The following is a 16,142-nucleotide window of genomic DNA, read 5'->3' as shown; positions in this document are numbered from 1 at the left end:
TCATCTGTCAAATGGGAGCACTTCACACGCTGGTGATGAAGAAAATGACAGAACAGGTGAAAAGTTTTGGGGAGCTGCAGGACCTCTGGATTTATGTGACCCCTCAGCAGCTCTATGAGACAGGCGCTGCTGTCCTACCTTAAGAAAGAAATGAACGCACTGAGCTGCTCCAAAGTTACACAGTTAGTAGCAAAGGTGGAATTCACAGTCAGTGCCACATGGCTTGAAATCTTTAGCTTTGGTATGCAGAGAATAATAATGAAAGTAAGATAATAACAGAGCTAACTTTTAGTGAGTGTTGGCCACATCCCGGCACTGTGCTAAGGGATGACATAGATTCATTCCATCCTTATGACAATACCATGGTGAAGCTTCAGAAGCTGAGGCTCAGAGAGAAACCCCAAGGCCTGTCACTGGAGAGTGGTAGAGCCAAGATCTGAATTGAGGCAGCCTAACTCTAGCATCTGAGTTCTTAACCACTACAGCTGATGGCACTGTGTTATGAACCAAGAGCTGAGAAGCCCCTGCCCTCTGCCTCTGAGCAGGTTCAAATCCCCCCAGCCCCTCACTCATTCCCCCACAGGCCCCTCTTTTCTGGCCCTACCTCTCAAAGCCTTTTTCAAACCGCTCACACCACACTCACCCCTCCACCCACTCCAGTCTGGCTCTTACCTATCAGCTGCCAGGAGGCAGTCTCACCAAGGCTGCTGGAGACCTTGTGCTAAATGGACACTTTTCGGTCCTCATCTTGCCTGAGCTTCTGCTGAATTTGAAACTGTTGGTTACTCTCTTTTTCTTGAAATTCTCTCTTCTCTTGGTTTCTGGGACAGTGCTCACTCCAGTTCTCCCACTGTCCTCTTCACAGGCCACTTCCTTTTCTGTTTTCTCTGCTTGTTATTCTTTGAACACACGCCTTTTCTGCATATTCAGTTCCCCAAGGTTCTGTCCTCGGCTCTGACCACACGCCTGATGGGGTTCATGGTCAGAGCCAATGCCTCCAACACCCTGTGTCCTCACCACTGTGCCTCGTTGCCTTCTGGTGCCTGCTCTTGGGCACCGTTACTGCTGTCTGAACTCAGCCTCTCCATCACACCAAACTGACCCCTTCTCCCCTACGGGGTTGTGAGAATTGAGGAGCACCCAGGACAGAGGTGCTGGGACCTCGGCGCTGCCACCCTCTCCACATGTGCTCCCCCTCGGTAGATGGAGTTAGGGTGCAGCAGCCCCCTTTCTTCCTGCCCTCTCCTCTCTGCTAGTGCCATTGATAGCTCAGACACAGAGCTGATGCCCTGGACCATCCAGTCTTTGGCCCCTGCGTTTGAAAGGGGCCCCCACTGAGTGTGTGTATGTTGCGGGGTGGTGTCTTGCTATTCTCTTCTTCTTTATATTTCAGCTGAGAGCCCCCACGATGGAGTTGTGGGTTGGGGTGAGACACTCCAAGGCATGACTGCAGTCTCCCCCTCCACCCGTGGTCCTGAAGTTCTCTGCCCTTCATGAAGGCCACTTGCACCATCAGGCTAAGTGGACATTTTCCTGGTAGCAGAGGGGGGCAAAGGGGCAGGGCCTTTTGGGTGGGTCTCAAAGGGCCTCTGGCTTTCTCCCCTTCCCCTTCTCATCCTGGAGAGCCCATCCCACACCACTGCCATTCAGGGGGAAATTATAGCAGGTTCTAATGGGGGCTGAAGGAAAGCGTCCCCTCTATTCATCCCAGGGGCTGAGCGGCCTCTCGAGCACCCATTGTGCCCAGCCTGCCGCCTCCGCCTCAATTGCGATCAGGTGGTCTGGTGTGGCCCCCCCTCCCTCTGGCCCAGGACAGGAATGGGTTCAGGCAATGGGCCGGCCCACAGAGTTCTCCGTCCACCCTCTCAAGGGGCTTTTGTTGAATAAAATAGCACCCGCCACTCGGCCACTTTAAACCAAGGCCAGGCACTTGAATGTGAAAACGGGGCCCAGGCACTGGGAGCACAGGGACAATGGCCACCCTCAATTAGCTCACTGAGGTGCCCCAAATGGACTTGAGGAGGGGCCGCGGCCACAGCCCATTCATGCATATTTATCACAAGCTGCTGCACATCGGTTTGCACCGTTCCCATGACAGCCCTAGGGGAGGACAGAGGGGTGGGCTCAGGGCCCTGTAGAGGCTGTGGTTCAGGGACACTCTGGGGCTCACCCCAGCATATTGGAAAACTGCCCCCAATCCCATGTCCCCTTGCCTTTACTTGGCCCTGAGACTCATGCCCTGCATAGACTAGAAATCCTAGAGTACCAGAAGCAAGGGACCTTGCAGTGTGCTGGGTACATCCACTCGACAGGTGGAGATGTCGCTGCCCAAAGCAGAGGCAAATGAGCTTTTCTTCATTTTTGATTTCTATCTCAAATGGGAGAAGGTGGGTAATATGAAAGCATGTATAGAATGTTTGCTAAGTGCCAGGATCTGTGTCAAGTGCTTTCAACTGTACTGTCAATGCCGTAAGATAAATGCTCAATTGGCTTCATTTGAGAAAACTGAAGCTCAGGAAAGGGTGGGTAATTGTTCCAAGATCACTGGTTGATGTAAGTAGCAGAGCTGGGTTTGTCACCCAGGTTGTCATTCCCCATAGCGTGGTGCCTGGCCTTCTTCCTGCCTGATGAGCAGGAAGTTAGGTAGGGGACTCTGCTGTTTGTCATCAGCTCCTAGATGCCAAGTGCCATGCACGAGCCAAGTTCAAGCTACAGCACCTGGCATCTAGGAGGTGCCACCTCATTAGACATTCACGATAACATTGACAGACATGGAGACTAAGAGATGCCATGTGCCCTGCCATGGGTCATACACAGAGCTAACAAGTGGCATGGCCAGGACCAAAGTTATGCAGGGTTGGGTGGCTGCCCCCTTCCTTTCTGGAGCTCCTGGAAAAGGAAGGCAACCTCTTCTTCCAGATTCTGCCACACTACGGAGAATCTCAGTGGCTCCCCAGGAGAGCTTGTGTGGGAGGGGCGGCGGCTAGACCTCCCCTCACAGCATCCTCCTCAAGACCCCAGCAGTGGCCTAGCAAGCAGCTGCTGCTGCTCGCAGCTCCTCAGCAGAGCTCTGAGGTACCCGCTCTTTCTGCAGAGGTGAGCTCCTTCAAGGAACTCACAGCATCAGCTGAGAGGCAGGCAAGTGTGGAGGTAGACAAAACTGTCTGCCTGACCCTGCAGGACAGTGTGGCAGTGAGAACCCCCAGGTTCCTCCCAATCTCTGCGGTTGTGGTGCTTCTGGCTCCACTGTGCTGTTCTGGTCAGGCTGCCCTGGCCCACTGTGCTCCTATTTTCCCCCAAGCAAGTGTTCTTGCCTTCATAATCTCTGCTCATGCTGTCTCTCCTGCCTGGAATGTGAGTTGCGTTGCGATGAGTGGAGAGTTGAGTAAAATTTGATTATTCGGTTTGGATTGAGCTCTGCTCCATTTGTTTAGTTTGGGTTGGATGAGTTGATTGAGCTCCATGTGTACCAGGCTGAGCAATGAGTTGAGTTCCATTGCATTGATTTAAGCTGAGTTGAGCTAAAGTAAGCTGAGCTGAGTGGGGTAAGAATGAATTGATGAGATGACTCCATAGTATGACTTTTTTATTAACTTGCTCTGTTACAGTAGGCGAGCCTCAAGCTAGTGATCTCCAAAGAATCCCCAACTCTGAAAAACTGGGATGCCAAGAAGCAAGAGTCCCCACAGGCAAAAAGTGTGTCCTTTCTACTCTGTCCCCCATTTGCTGGTGGATATGACTCCTCCTTAGTCTGGGAAGTAGACATGGGGCTCTGGGACAGTTTCCTTATTTTTGTCAGCAACCTTCTTCAAGGTCAGAGGAGCAAACAATCATGATGGAGGGTAGAAGTTAACATAAGTCCTCAAACTCCTTGACTTTCATATAGAGTACAGATTCACAGCAGTCAGAAACTCTTCCAGGAATAGAATGATAGACTCACAAGTCATCAGTTCTGATATTTTCCCCCATTCTTCATTGGCCTCAAAGCCAGGATCCCTCCACATCTCCCCTGAAGGGGCCACCAGTTCCTGCTCAGATGCCAGAGGCAGGAAGCCCAAGACCTCAAGGGATCACAGTATTATCTAGTGGTAAAGAAGTCCTTGGCTGGCCGGGCGCGGTGGCTCAAGCCTGTAATCCCAGCACTTTGGGAGGCCGAGACGGGCGGATCACGAGGTCAGGAGATCGAGACCATCCTGGCTAACATGGTGAAACCCCGTCTCTACTAAAATACAAAAAACTAGCCGGGCGAGGTGGCGGGCGCCTGTAGTCCCAGCTACTCGGGAGGCTGAGGCAGGAGAATGGCGTGAACCCGGGAGGCGGAGCTTGCAGTGAGCCGAGATCCGGCCACTGCACTCCAGCCCGGGCGACAGAGCGAGACTCCGCCTCAAAAAAAAAAAAAAAAAAAAAGAAGTCCTTGGCTTACCAGCATGGTTATGTGAGGCAAATAACTACTGTCCCTTTCTGAGATTTTTGTGAGAATAGGGTTTTTGTGGGGATTAAGATGACAAAATGTGTAGAGTACTTAACATAATGCCCAGCATACAGTGAGGCCTTTATCAAAGGTAGTTTTTATTACCATCACTAATCCTGTTGGCCTATTGCTGTTATTACTGACAATACTGGCCATTGTTTAGCAGTCTAATGGCCAGAAAATGTTTCTTGACTACCTGAGGTCAGGATAGGTCCTGGGTAAATAGATGAAAAGGTAAAGTTTCTCACCAGCCTGAGGTTTAGTGCCCAGCCTCATTCTCTACCCTCTTCCTTTCCTTATTTAGCCTCTTCCCTGCAGCCTCAGATGCTAGGAACAGTAGACTCCCTCTGCTCAAAGATGGTCCCAGTCCTATCTTGGACACTGCTTTTCTGAGAGAGCAACCTTGGGCACATTCCTTCTCTCCTCTGGGCCTCAGTTTGCAGAGCTATACAGTGGAGGATCAGGCTAAATTTTCTTTGAGATGGGCCTAGCCTCAGACACCCCAGTCATCTATCTGAGCACTGTGCCCCTCCCTTCCCCAGCCCATCTACTCAGTAGAAATCTGTACATTGGCCCCTTTTCTTCTTGTCAGTCCTGAGGACCTCCCCTTACGACGATTTCCATCAATATTTTAAACCTTCCACGTGTTCAGTTCCCAGGGAAAAGGAGTCAGACCCAGCCACCACCTGCATACCCACAGTGTGACACTAAAGGCTAGAATCAGAATCACTGTTTACATCATAGTGAGCCCGGTGTCCCCAGTCAGGTAAACAGCCCTCCTCTGCCTCGCCCCACCCCCAACCCCATCCCCAGCCACCAAGCAGATTAAAGGAAATAATCAGGCCTCAAATCCAGGTCTCCTGACCTCTAGTCCAGTACCCCTGTAGTAGTCAGCAGTCCAGCAGTCTATTAGTCAATACACACTAACTGAGTACCAAGCACTGCTAGGGCACTGGGAGTATCAAGGTGAGAGGGAATTGGCCCATGCTATTCAGGAATTTTAAGAAAGTTCCTGGAAAGAGACTCAGTCATTCGTTCATTCAACAAACACATAATCACCTACTCTGGCCAGGTCAAAAGACCAGCTCAGACCCAAAGGCTAGCTTCCACTGCTCCCATGGCCTGGCCACTGCGGTGGGGAAGAGGCCTGGTGGTTGGGCAGGCCACCCACCTCCTCCTGAAGGGACCGGCAGGCATGAGCTCATGTCTGCAGAGTCCTGCGGCTCTCAGAGTGGGCTCTGAACACAAGGCCTCCTTGTGATTCCAAGAGGGATGTGGTGGGGGCGGCCGGCCCACGAAGCCCTGGGCATGGTGGGGCTGTCAGCAGACACTCCTGAGGCCGAGGGTGCTGGGCTTTGATACAGCACTAATGTGCTAATATCTTAATCCGGCCACCACCGGCCAGCTGCCTGGCCACACAGCAGAGCCCTGGGGACGGGTTTCCAAATTACATTATTGAATGTTTACCTACTGAGCTGTCCAAAGAGTGTTTAACACCAGCTGAGGAGAGCAACTACACATGGGACGGCCCCACACCCATAGCTCTCACATACACCACACACAGGCATGCACCCGCCTGCAGAGACTCATAGACACACAGGTTCACAAAGCCGAACAGGCAGCATACCCCTTAGAAACACATGTGCATGCACACGCATGCACACCCACAGAGACCCCACGCTTCACAGCCTACACAACCCCTGAAGATCCATACCATGCACACACACACACACATTCCACAGGCATTTACAGAGCCCTATCTGGCCAGCACACCGGAATGCCTGCTTCTCCTCACCTTGCACAGTCACTCGGGTGGAGACCCCTGTCAGACAACCCTGAAAAGTCGCTGCTGCCAGGGCCTTTCAACTAAGAACCCAGCCTCACTAGCCTCCCTGGCCTCAATTTCCAAGTCCAGAAGCACCCCCAGGCCTTGCTGATGGTAATGTTAATATGGCTGTGGAGAAAACACAGGCCGGGAGTCCTGCCCTCAGGGATAAGCAGGGCTGACTTCCCACCTGGTCCTGCCCTCTTGCTGGGATCCCCACCACCACCGCTCTACCGTCTTCACCTCTTCCCATGCTAAACATGTCCCCTCTTCCAAGCCTTTTGAAATGTTCTTCTTGCTACCTGAAATGCCCTCCCCACCTCACATCCTCAAGTCCAAGCTACTCATCCTTCAAGGTGAGCTCGTCACCCTTCTTCAAAAAGCTCTCCCCACTCCAACCAGCAGAGGGAAGGCTCTCCTCCATAGATCCCCAAATTGGGCCCTGACTTGAAGGTCAGAGCAGGCACTGCCATGACATGAAGATGGTAATAGCATCTACCTTGTGGTGCTATAGTGAGAAGTAAACATTGATTCAAAGGTTGGCACAGAGTCATCACTCAATTAAAATTATCCATTACACATATTATTTCATGATGGCAACCACGACTGTGGCTCATGACCCCTGTGCCTGGTCCCTGCCTTGATCTGTGAGCTCCAAGGTGTGAAGCCAACATTACCCTTTGGCCCACAGTGGGAACTCAGTGTTGGCTGAGTGAGTGACTAAGAAGTCCACAATCTGCCCTGCATTTTCATTACCAGAGAATGAATTTTTCAAGAAATACTCAGTTGAGAAGAAAGTCTGAAAAATTAACTGAATTAGGTAGGGGGTAGGTAGGTCCCCAAATCCACCCACTCCTGGCTCTGCCATAGCACTCTGTGACCTCAGGTAGGTCCATTCCTCTCTCTGAACTTCAGTTTCCTCATTTGTCAAATAAACAGGTTAGATGGCAAGGTCTCCCAGTATCTTCCAGTTCTGAAGCTTTGAAATTCTAAGCCCCAGTCGCAACCTTGCCCTAGGGGTACAATCTAGATACAAAATCCTTGAGGAACAGGACATTTCAGCAGAACCATCTGGGGAGGAGGAAGAGGCAGGAAAGAGAAGATGGGAGAGTATTGCAGTGGGGGACACAGCAGAGGCAAAGGCACAGGGGCTGGATGCCATATGGGTTTTCTGGCAACAGTGAGTAGACAGGCATAGAAAGAATGGAGCATTGGCCCAGGGGGTGCCATGGATGGATGAAGCCAGAGAAGTGAACAGGGGCTGCCACAGTAAAGGCCTTGTAGGCTAAGCTGTGTAGTAGAGGTTTTATCTTCTAGGCCAGTGTATTCCGAACTTTCATGATCATCAGAATTATCTGTGACAATTCTTAAAAATACAGATTCCCAGGTCCCCACCAATTGGCCCTATCGAGACAGAGCCCCTTGGCAAGGGATCTGGGAATCTGGAATCTGTATTTCTATTAAGTGCCCTGGGTGATTCTTATGAACCAGGCAAGTTTGGGAAACACTACTGGGTGAGATGCCAAGTCACTCAACAGTCTTGTACCTTGGAGGGACATATCCATGTGCTTGTCACAGAAAGTGGACATGGGCCATGGTGTGGGCATTTGCTCCAGGCTCAGGTTGCCTGGGTTAAAGTCCTGCCTGCCTCCTTCACTTCTTATCCCTGTTGCCTTGGCAAATGACATGACCTTTCTTCACTTTCCTACCTATAAAATGGGAATATTCCTTAAAGGCTGGTGTATTAGTCCATTCTCACACTGTTATGAAGAACTGCCCAAGACTGGGTAATTTAAAATGGAAGAAGGTTTAATTAACTCACAGCTTTGCATGGCTGGGGAGGCCTCAGGAAACTTACAATCATAGTGGAATGGGAAGCCAAACATGTCCTTCTTCACATGATGGCAAGAAGAAGTGCTGAGCAAAAGGGAGAAAACCCCTTTATAAAACCATCAGATCTCATGAGAACTCACTCACTATCAAGAGAATAGCATGAGGGTAACCATCACCATGATTAAATTACCTCCCACCGGGTCTCTCCCATGACACATGGGGATTATGGGAACTACAATTCCAAACAAGATTTGAGTGGGGACACAGCCAAACCAAATGAGCTGGTCACGTAAATCAAATAAGCTAATGAAAGCTTGACCAGGGCTAGGAATGATGAGGCTATTTCAAGAAATATGGGTGAATGTACCACCACCCAAGGGATTTTAGGGAGGAGAGGAGCTGTCTGTGAGTAGAGAGATGGGCCAGGGGTGGGCAGAGGAAGAAGGTAACTAGCAAAGGGGAGTTTCCATAGACTCCCTTTTGGTTATCCAGGATTCATTTATCTATCCATTCATCCAACAGTACTTATGCATATCTACCATGTGCCAGTTGATGCTAGGTGCTAGAGATTCAAATAAGAATCCTTCTCTTTGAAGATTTTACTTCTGAAGGGAAAGGTTAGAAAAATGGACAACTAACTAAAATAATTCTGAACCGTAACAAGAGATATGAAGAAAACCAACAAGAGGCTAGCCAGAGAAGACTTGAGAATGTGGCGTTTATGAAGATTTGCTTCAGGAACAGTAAGAGTAACTGTGTGGGCAGAGGGAGCAGCATATGCAAAGGCCCTGGGGAGGAAAGTTGCTTGGTATGTACAGGAACTGAAAGGAACTGGCCTAGTTGGAGCCTGATGAGTGAGAGGCAAAGAGTCACAGATGAAGCTGCTGAGGTTAATGGGCTGGGTCACGTAGGATCTTTTAGGCATGGCCAGAAATCTGGATTTTATTTAAGTGCAATGAAGAGTTTTTAAGCTTTAGAGTGACATAATTTGATTTATATTTTAAGAAAATCCCTCCGGCAGCTGTGTGGAGAATGGGGCATAGTGGGGTGAGAGGGGAAGCAGAGGCTGTGAGTCCAGGAGGTGGCAGCAGGGGAAGCAGGAAGAGGTAGACAGATTCAAGAGGCTGGCTCTGCACCAGGTGGTGCAGAATGGATGGGACTCACAGGTGGATTGGCTATGGGGAAGGAGAGCAAAGGGTTGCGAGATCAAGAATCACACCCTGGTTTATGGCTCACAGAATTAGGCAGATGATGGTGCTGCATATAGTGTTGGAGGAGCTTGGGAGGCAAGAGTGCTCTTGTCAACTGGTCCATGGCACATGAGATCCCCCAGTACCAAGAGAGACTTAAACAAACCTCATGCTGGAACTCAGAGGGACTGACTTTCCCACTACAGGCCTGGGGGTTCTCTGACATCCCTGCTATGAGCTGATCTGAGGAAAGAATAAGATAGTCATCACATGCCACTTTATTCCAAGAAATTCCTCCAGGGAATGTGCATATAGCTAGTGTTTAAGAAGATGGGGTCTTGGAGCCAGATTGCCTGGGTTCAAATCCCAGCTCTACCATTTCCTGGCTGTGACCCCAGGCAAACGATTTGCTCTTTCTGTGCCTCTGTTTCCCCAGAAAACACGGGGTGATAATAGCACCTATTTCCTAGAGTTGATATGAAGATTAAAGTGCATTGCTGTGCTTTGTGCCAGGCACTTAGGAGAGTGCCTGGCACAAAGTAAGTGTGGATACATGTCAGCAAGAGCCAACAAGTGACACCTATTCTGTCTGTGGCTACAGGCCAACTTGCTGGTACTCACTTGTTAGGGAGGCAAGGGGCCCAGTGGCCAGAATTTGTAAGTCTGGGCTCGAGGTCTGCCTCTTCCATTTAGTAACTACGTGGCTTTGAGCAAGTTACCATAAGATCATATCAATGATCTCTGCCCTACCTGCTCTGTAGGCTTGGGGCAAGGACTCCATTAGATGGTGGACAGGTGGGCACATACAGTGAGAAGCACTGTACCTCTTGGTTCTGCACATGGGAGACTATGTCACTGACCTGTCCTGGACAGTGGATCCATAGGACAGGGTCTTGGGGCAAGGTACCCATTCAGGGCTCTGTGGCGGCCCAGGCCAGGCTCTCTCTGTTGTGATTCTCCCAGGGCCCAAGATGAAGATTTATCATCCTTCACAAACAATAACAATGACGTCCAAAATGCTTCCTTTTCTTTATTTAGACCATTACATGATGCTATCACAGTCCATAATCTCCATGGACTAACAGCCATTTGTGTAGGTGAGGGACCAGCCTCTGTATTTTGGGGATGAGGACAAGGGTCAGGAGATGCTCATGGTCTTGCAGAGTTTGCAGCAGGGGCTGGACAAGGTCTTCTGTCACCCAGACAAAAGCGCTTTCCCCAAAAATACACTGCCCCACCACGTTGGCCCTGGCCCCTCCTGCTCCTGTGGGGCTCTCTCTTTCCCAAACTCCAGCTTCAGTTTGAGTCTCTCCTGCTGTCTATCTCCTTCACTTCTTCCATGTTCTCTTTCTTCTTAAGAAAAGTCTTAGATATGTTTCTGAGGCTGTAGACTTGAAATTCCACAGTCCACCCAGACTCCTGTCAAGGTGTACACCCAACCTTTCCTGGAAATGCCTGCCTGAATGATGCCCACACCTCACAGTTTTCCACAATTGGGCCCTTGCTGGCATTCATTTTGGGGGAGTTTTATGGGATCCAGATAATTCAAGTTCAGCTCTTGGAAGAGAAAGTCAAAAGAAAATGGAAAAGAAAACAATCTCCTTACCCCAACCACACATTTTCATAACCCATTCCAAACTTCCCAGCTATGAATGACATAAGTTTTACTGCTTTACAAGCAACTTACCCTTAAAATGTATGGGAGGAAATGAGATGCAAAGGGATCCCTCGAGAGATTGACCAAATCCCAAGAAGTGAGATCCAAGGACCACGAGCCACAGTTCCCTCCTGCCTCCTCGTCTTATCCTGCCCAGGATGCTCTAGGCTCTGGGAGGCAGGCCATGGGCTGGGCAGAGTCCTAGCCTCAGAATCAGAAGATCCACACTCGTGTCCTAAATCTGCCCTTATGTAGATCTCAGTTTCTCCAACTATAAAAGGGGGGGTTGGACAAGATCATCTTTAAAGTCTTGCCCTACTCTAGAGGACATGATGTCTGAAAGTTAGGATGGGAACCCGGAAGCCATGTGGGAATGGCAATAAACAAAAATCCATGTAGGCACTGGACTGGCCAGAGACACCCAGAGAAAAATTACACATGGTTCCCTGGTCAGATTAGGGCTTAGAGGGGAAGTGAAGGTGAGAATCAAAAATCTCAGAGTATCTAGGATGTTCTAGCAAAAAACACTCTCTAGAACTCTCTTAACCCAAGCAGACTTGTACTGGTCGAGAAAGAGAGAGAGAAAGAGAGAGAGAGAGAGAGAGAGAACCCCATTCCACAGATGGGGAGGTGGAAGACAGGAAAGTTAAGTGACTTGCCCCAATCACAATGCCCACAAGGGCAAAGGGCAGCACTTAAAGGAAGAGAAATGCTTTAAAAATATCCCAGCATCTAAAAATAGTGTGCAGCTTGGCCTGGCTGACTCAAAGGGGTCATGTTTTATGGCTGCCCCCATCTGCTTTTCTGGGACTATGCAGCTCAGCCTGCTCTGGTTATAGTTTTTCCATGAGCTCAGCTCAGATTTCCCTGTCCCACTGGTGAGCCCATGGGTCAGTGCCTAATTTTCCAACGTTTATCTTTCCCATTTACAATCTCCCCATGTAAATGGACAATTCGTTTGGTCTCTTGTGATTCTGACTCTAGAGCTAGACTACGGGGTAATCAAGCAAGAAGTCCTCCCTCACTTCTCAGAAAGCCCTACAGCCATTTGTAAGCACCATACCCAACAGGACTGAGCCCATCCTGAGCTACTCCCTGTGCCCCACTAGCCTGCCTACTGGGTCCCTTTCTCTCAATGGGCCCTGCAGCCTCAGGGTCTGTGGCCTCAGTTCCCTCATTCATCACCCCTCTGTAGGCCAGCTCCACACTAGCTTTATACTCCACACTAAGCAAACAATGCAAATTTGGCACCTTCCTTCCCTTCACAGTGCCTACAATCTAGGAGGAGACAGAAGTGACTGGCACACACTCCATGGGTGCATGGAGAGGACGGTGGGCTCAGCCGGGACCACGTCAACTTGGAGGCTGCAGTGGAGATGTCTACTCTGCAGCTTAGATGTGGGGATTTGGGGACCAGACGAGGAGTCAGGGTCGGTGTGTCCCTGGCTGTCTCAGTCTACTATTTTAGCACTGGAAGGATCCTGGTGACACACTCCACACTGGGTTCGATCCCCTCTTGGATCTATTCCCAGTTGTTTTTCATGGGATTGTCTCATCTTCTCAGGCCCAACACAGGTCTGCACAGAGAGGCCCAGGACAATCTATGGACTTGAGCTGAACAGAAACACTACCTATGGCTCTCTAGCCAATTCACTAGCATCCTCAGGGAAGAAAGCAAAAGGGAGGAGAGAAAGTACAAGTCCACAGGGCGGTAGGTTTGGCTCAGCCATGTAGAAGATGAGTGTGTTGGCCGGGTGCGGTGGCTCACACCTGTTATCCCAACACTTTGGGAAGCTGAGGTAGGGGGAGCACTAGAGGCCAGAGTTAGAGACCAGCTTGGGTCACACGGTGAGACTCCATTTACACACACACACATATGTGTGTGTATGTGTGTGGGGGTGTGTGTATATATATATATATATGGACAGAGGTGGGGGTGGCTGGGAGATAACAGGAGACTGGGTCATCTGGGAAAGTGCTCTGTGAGCAGGTACTCAAGCCTAGCTTTTTTCCCCAACCTTGGCAATCAGATAATTCCTTCCTCCCCCTCCTCCTCCTCTACCCCAGGCAACAGCCAGGACTGAGAGTAGCGTTAGTGACAATCACTGCACTGGAGAGATTAGAGAAAGTCTTTAAAGGAGATACCTGAGGATGATTTGAAATTGGTTGGGATTTATGATTAGCATGGTCTATTGAAATTCCAGTTTCAAACCAGAACCTTAAATTACCTGAAGCATTTTGTTTCCTTCCCAATTCACCCCAAAGCAACAGTATAGTCCCTCATACTTGTATAACTGTCACAGTCATTAACTCATTCCATTCTCTGGTGAGCACTATTGTTCCATCGGACAGATGAATAAACCAAGGTACAATGAAGAACAGTCACTGAAGTTAGGAAATAATAAAAGTAGCAGACTGAGATCAAACACTGATCTCCTCCCTGGGAGCCCCCATTGCTTTCTCCATGGTTGCCCTGAAAGATCCACACAAGGCTGGACTTGGGACTTTCTAGTTTGAAATAGAACCACAGCTGACTCATGGACATGCATTGGGTTTCCCTTGGCTCCTTTTGATTTTGTCCCCTACTCTCTCTATGTGATCTTGGCCAGTGTTTTGGCTACAAATATTGACTCTCTGACCATGACTCTAAAATCTAAATGCACAGCCATGAACTCCAGATGCATGAACTTAGGCTTCTAATTGGCATCTTCCACTTTCCTGTCCAACTCTTGATTTACCACCAAATCCTACTCCCCACTACTCCCCAGTCTTCCTGCATCTCAGTAAATGTCTCCACCCTTCCCCAGGTTGCTCACCTAAAGATCATCTTTGATTACTCTGTCCCACATGCCCCTCATCTAATCCATCAGAAAGCACTGTTCCTCAGAAGCACATCCCAAATCTATCCACCTCCCTTGATCTCTACTGAGACATCTTAGTCAGTCACTGTCATCTTTCTCCTGGACACTGCAGTAGCTTCCAGACAGGTTTCTCTGATTCCACATTCCTCACCTTGTCCCTCAACATTCTCCACTCTGTAGCTAGAGCAATCTTTATAAATGGGGATCAGATCAAGCCACAACCCTCCATTGACTCCCCACTGCAAATAAAACATAATACAACCTCCTTGTGCTGGTCTACAAGGCCTACTTAATCCAGGCTTCTGCCTCTGGAACCACCTGCTCCCTGTCACCAGCACCATCCACCCTGGCCTTCTTTCTGGTCCTCCAACACACCCAGCTTGTTCCAGCCCCAGGATCTTTATAGTAGCTGCCCCGCTGCTTGGATCACTCTTCCCCAAGAATATTACATAGTCAGCTCTTTTTTATTTTTGTAAAGGCTCTGCCTTTCTAAGTCTACCTACCAAAGTAGCCAATCCCTAGCCAATTGGAGCCCTCCTGCTCTCTCAATTCAGGGGCATATTGTCTGTCTCCGACAAGCAAAGACCTTGTCCATCTTGTCTGCTCTGACTTCCTGAAACAGCTGCGCCCAGGGGAGGTGTTGAGTGAACAAATGGATAAATGAATTAAGCTGCTCACACCTCATAGTATGAGAACTAAATGCAATATTCTGAAGAAACAGGCCCAATTCGTACCTCCCCTCCCTGTCATATATACATGTGCATATAATGTACATAATATCCACAAAAAAACAAGGGTTTGGGGGAACAGAAACATTCATTAGTGATATGGCTTTGGAGGATTTTTTTAAATCCCTCTGTACCTCAACTTTCCTATCTGAAAAGTGGAAATAATACTTACTGCACTGAAATAGTGTGAGGACTTAGTATCTGTAAATCACCAGTGACAGAGCCTGGCAAGTAGTAGGTGGGGTCACTAGATGGCATCTGTCGTGATTATTTTTCATTGTCATTGCACACCTCTCAGGTCCCTTGCCTGGTCAAACAGGCTCGGTGACTCCATCGCCCTGTGGCCTCCTCCTCTCCTAATCCTTCCCTCGTATTGCTAGGAATTGAGGCTTTGAAGTGAGAAAGAAGATCATGCCCTGACTCTACCACTTATAGCTTTATGATCTTGGGAAAGTTACTTGAGCCCTCTGAGCTCCCAGTCTCTTTATCTGGAAATGGTGCTAATAATAGCACTTACCTAATGGGGGTGCTGTGAAGTCTACATGAAGTCAAATAGGAAAAATGCATCATACGTGTTTGAAAAGCGACCGCTGTTATTATCTATCATACACACCTGTGCATGTACAGGCACAGCCACGTGCACACACACACGCACACACACAACTCTTCTCTCTTGGCTGGGTCCAAGAGCTACTGATGTGAACTTTAGGAATGGAATCAATTAGAATTATTTTTGAAACCTCATCTGTTTCGATTTAACAGGAAGCTTCTGTTCAATGAAATGCAGCATTAGTCAATGAAAAATCAAAGGCCCTGGATTTCAGGGCTCAGCTGTCCATGAAGGCTGAGCAGAGACTCCCAGACCCTACGGGCTTTCCAGGTCCAGCCTTCACTTATACACATCCCTCCTCCGAGAGCTGCCTTGTCCTCAGGGATCTCTGGGAGGAGAGAGGCCTGTCTATTCCAAGCACAGAGTCTCTGTCTGCTGGCCCTGAGCCATGCCCCTCTAAGCACTGGGCATCCCTCCCTGGGGATGTAATTACCTATACCTGTTTCTGTGTTCCCCTGATTCCATACTAAGGACAAGAGCTGCCTGATTTTTATCTGTGGCTCCAAGGCCCAGCCAAGTGCCTAGCACAGAAAAGACACTAGATGAAATTTTTTTATGGAAAAAAAAATGATGATTGACTCAATGAATAAATGATTTAGTTGCAATAATTATAACTAATATTTACTGTGCTGCTTACCATGTGCCATGCACCATTTTAAATGCTTTTCATGTATTGACTCGTTGAGGCATTATAACAACACCGTGAGGTAGTTTCTCTTATTTAGCCCCATTTTACAGATGAGAAAACTGAGGCATAGGAAAGTTAGTAACTTGCTCACAGCCACATATAACAAGTTCAGTAAATGGGATTCCAACCCAAGCAGCAGGATTCCAAGGCCAATATTCACAACCCTGGCACTGTGTCACTCATTCCTTCCTTCCTTCATTCATTCATTCATTTATTCATCAAACACTCACTGAACGCCTCCATTGTGCCCAGCCCTGGACTGGGCTCTAGAAACACCCT

This window comes from Rhinopithecus bieti, unplaced genomic scaffold (assembly GCF_001698545.2).
Source record: "Rhinopithecus bieti isolate Rb0 unplaced genomic scaffold, ASM169854v2 scaffold_6776, whole genome shotgun sequence".
NCBI lineage: Eukaryota > Metazoa > Chordata > Mammalia > Primates > Cercopithecidae > Rhinopithecus > Rhinopithecus bieti.
The sequence above is the reverse complement of the archived record's forward strand: the minus strand, read 5'-3'. Positions refer to the sequence as shown.